Source organism: Salmo trutta, chromosome 1 (genome assembly GCF_901001165.1).
Source record: "Salmo trutta chromosome 1, fSalTru1.1, whole genome shotgun sequence".
Taxonomy (NCBI): domain Eukaryota; kingdom Metazoa; phylum Chordata; class Actinopteri; order Salmoniformes; family Salmonidae; genus Salmo; species Salmo trutta.
This window is the reverse complement of record NC_042957.1, coordinates 21,155,885-21,160,169: the sequence shown is the minus strand read 5'-3', so window position 1 is coordinate 21,160,169 and position 4,285 is coordinate 21,155,885. Positions and strand designations below refer to the sequence as shown.

General features: G+C 39.3%; 1 non-coding gene across 1 annotated transcript; it reads left to right on the top strand.

The window, feature by feature from the left end:
- Positions 1-3,919: 3,919 nt before the first annotated feature.
- Positions 3,920-4,002, top strand: trnal-uaa (transfer RNA leucine (anticodon UAA)). Its single transcript has one exon. It is a non-coding gene; the product is annotated as a tRNA-Leu (tRNA).
- The last annotated feature ends 283 nt before the right edge of the window (positions 4,003-4,285 follow it).

Sequence of the window (4,285 nt, the reverse complement as noted above, 5' to 3'; positions counted from 1 at the left end):
ATAGAAGGGTAGTCACTGGACATTCTGAACCTTGTTTGAGGTCAGTAGGTCATATGACCAAGGAGCTATTGAAATTTGAATGTAAAAAAAGTTTGTACTTTGTTTATGCTCCCTAACTCATTCAACTAGGAATACAAAAGGCTGCTCACATTTCCACATGTTTATTAGCTTTGCAAAGTGAATTAATGTCCAAATCGTGAAAATAAGACCTGTGCAATGCTGTGCGCAATTTTTCCAACATGACACTTATTTGGAGTCTGTGGTTTGAAAGCTATTGAGGTTTGAAAGCATGAATATCCATCAATATCCAGCCTGAAACTGTTTTTACCTCGGTGGCTCAGAGTATGTTTGGAGTATTTATTTCTCGCACATAAGGACAAGCTGACCAATATAATTGGTCAACTTTTGTACTATGGGGATAGTAGATTGACATAGGCTAGTGCTTTTGCTGTTTTTTACTGAACTTGTTGGCTGAGGAAAAGTAATGTGGACAGTTCTTCTTTATGGAAGACCAAGAGTTTCAAATAGTCGTACCCGGAACACACCTTAACACTTGTAATTATCATTTTTCACTTGTTTTTTTCAAGCGTCAAATGTCATTTTTTGTACTCGTCATTTTTTTCACCAGTCCAGTGTGTGTTTACAGGCGATTTGAACACCTGTTATGGACATTTTTACACTCGCTCATTACACCTGTTCAGTGTGCATTTACAGGTGATTAGAACGCTTGTTATGGGTATTTTACATGCGTTCATACACCTGCTCAGCCTATTGGGTAAGGAATGACGTTTTTGTAGTTGTTTTTGGATAATTGCCGAAAACAACTTATTTAGTAGCTAACGTCACATTTTGTGATTTAAAAAAAAAAGCATTTATGTATTTAAAAAAAAACATAAAGGCTTCATAATTCAGAAACTCTTTCCATCCACCAGATGGGATTGTTTTGCGAAAAGTACCTACTTTTCCAAAACCCCATTTGTTTGAAAAATTAAAGCAATAATAGTCACTATACATTCCTAACCACAAAGGCTGAATTAAAATGTTTTCTAAAAAATAATTTATAAACTGTTACGGAGGCAGCGGCGGAAGGACCAGGGTGCACAACATTTGAGATAAATAAGCTTCTTCTGCCTATGGAAAATGTCTGGGATCTTTTATTTCAGCTCATGGGACCAACACTTTACATGTTGCATTTTGTATTTACATCCATGTGAAAATGTGGTGCAAACTGAGACGTCACTGCTCTGGCTAGCCGTCTGTCCAGTACATAACATGCACATATCTAATGTTATATTTTAAAGCTACCTCTGCACAGTTTATTTTGTCATCGATAGGATGTACATTTATCCTACTTATTCCCTGACATTGTCCAAGTTCTGATTTCTCATTAAGGGAAATAAACATTTACAGTAGACATTTCCCCGATCATAGCCTAGCTCAAAACTAATGAGACTGTTTCAGCATGTAAAAAGTAACAGTACAAAACATACATTATTTTAGCAAACATAAAATAAGTGAGTTGACTGAATAGATATTAAATAAACGTTACAAAACAATACATACTATAGACCTGCTAAATTACTCACATCCAGCATTAGAAACAGAATGAACTAAAATAATTCTGTATTTATTTCAGATGTAACAATTGTTCATGAAGCAAACACTGTATGACTTGGAGAAGATGTGGTAGAAAGAAGCTGTCTGTTTTCCTACCCCTCCTTCATCCATGGTGCTCATTCAACATAGCATTTGGAGATTCCTGTGAACATCAACAGTCATAAACATGTCATTCTGAACAGCAACATCTTCCTAACAAGAATTTAGACCAGTTGACAATTCAACAGAATTCAGTCTTGTTCATGTTGATGATTGGTACATGAGACAGATAACAAGATAGCAAGCCATGGTATATCAGACCGTATACCACTGGTATGAGTCAATATTACTTGTTTACTGTTGCAATTACGTTGGTAACCTTGGGGGTTGGTCGTGCGTGGATACAGCCCTCAGCCGTGGTATATTGTCCATATACCACAAACCCCTGAGGTGCCTTATTGCTTAAATATAACACAGATACATGTGCATGTGAGGTTTCAAATAATCATGTTACTACTACTAGCTTGCTCTCTCCCTGCTTTTCCTGAACATGTTTATCTGATATAGCTAGTTGTTATTGTTCTTCCTTGCTCATCCAAAGCAGGCTTTTCTCCTCCTCGCTAGTCTTCAGATGCTTGACTACATGATCATCATGTTGTGGCTGTAACACGGACATTGCATTAGAACAACATCTAGATACACTCTTATAAAAAAGGGGTTCCAAAAGTGTTCTTCAGCTGTCCCCTTAGTATAACCCTTTTTGGTTCTAATCTAGCCTTAAGCGTGGTATGCACAAGATCGCTAACGTTAGCCAGAGATACTTATATAATGGGGAGATGCTCATGTCTCCTCCCTAAAAATGGGAGTCATCCCAAAGCGGAAGGCAGGCGACAAGCTTGGGTTAGTTATACACAATTTTGGTTTAGGCAAATATGTTTTATACTAAACCAAGACAGACCACAGCCTGTCGTTTCCAATGGGAACAAATTAGTCATAGTGGGCACAATAAGCAAGGAGGTGGGCAGAGCCAAGCACGAGGTAGCGAGATCCTATTGGCCCGTTCTAGCACGCATCTGTATATTTCCGTTGGAGAACGCCTACTATGTGAAGTAGGAGTGTGCAATGACTCAATTTGCCTTTGCACGCCTTCTAAACAACGCGATTTTTAAAAACTTTGGCAAATAGTAAAGTATACAACATTTTGTCCACTCTGTTCATAACATATTATAGTTTTAGTAACAGAAAACTGTATTGATATCAAAAGTTTAATCGATGAGAAAATCTGCTGAATGTCGGGCAAAATCCATCTTCTTCCACTGGGCTGCCTTTCACTACCATATATGGTAGTGAGTGGTAAAGCCAAAGCGGATGCTTCATGGTTCTAGCTGTGGTTTAGGGGTGTGTTCGTAAATTCAATCTGGCGTGCCAGAGAGCAAGTTCTGGGCGTTCGTAAATTCAGTGTATTGTCAGATTGTCCGTTCGTAAATTCAGAGCGACACTGTACGCTCTGGCCGAGGAGTAGGGTTGATCCGAGCTTTCTGACCTCACAACGGCAGTCAAGCACCCGAGCTAACTGGCTAATGTTGGCTAGCTTGCTAGCTACTTCCAGATATAAATGAGAGAGACCACCTCACTCTGATCATTTTACTCGCCCCTAGCAGAGCTGGTTAGGCTGTTTTCCGTTGTTGACTGTAACTGTGCTGCTGGAAACAATTTAATTACACTTTTTTTGCCGACGTTTATTGAAACTGGCCATATTCAACGGGTGTTGAGCGTTCGTAAATTCATCAGTCATAGTTATTCTGCTCCTGAAATCGGAGTAGATAGCCAGAGTGAATTTACGAACGCACCTATAGGTCTTCACATTTTGCCCATACATCTGGCCTTATTGTGGACAGATTTTGGAGAGTGAAACATCTCGCTTCGCCTCTTTCTCTCTTCGTTAGCTTGCTAGCTACAAGTACACTAATATGGCTAGCTACAGTAGGTAGACTGCATGTGTATGCTAGCTAGTTAGTCAGCTAGCTAAGAGTCAAATTAAGCTGCACAAATAATTATGTTTAGACTTATCTTGAAATGTGAATCTTGCGTTTGCTTAAGTTAAATAGTAGCCAGCTACTAGCTTAACTAGCTAACGATAGCAGATCAGTTATCGAGGGTTCCTTGGTAGCTCATCGTCTGTTTCATACAGCTGCCGTTGTGTTGAAATGGATGGCTCGGCAATCTGTACAAACAACACATTTTAATAGACTGCATATTAATGTCAATGGATCACTTTCCAGCAACTTTATTTATCAATACGTCGTTGCAGTAAGGAGTGTATACCAGGATGGCCGAGTGGTTAAGGCGTTGGACTTAAGATCCAATGGACATATGTCCGCGTGGGTTCGAACCCCACTCCTGGTAGAAAGTTTTGCTCAAGGAAAGCACTTCCATCGAAAATATGGAGGGGTTGTTATTCAATTGAAGGGGTTGTGGTACTGTAAACGGGTTGTACAGTAGTGTGTTTAGCTTGTTACATGCTGCAGTCAGTCTGTAGCAATAAATACCATTAAAACGTTAGAGCGTAATCTGGCTACACTTTCAGTGTGTTACATTGTAACAACGTAATCCGGCAACACTTTCAGTGTGTTACATTAAACCATATCTGATAGTTGGGCTGCTGTTATTGTAACACCTTCATGTCACA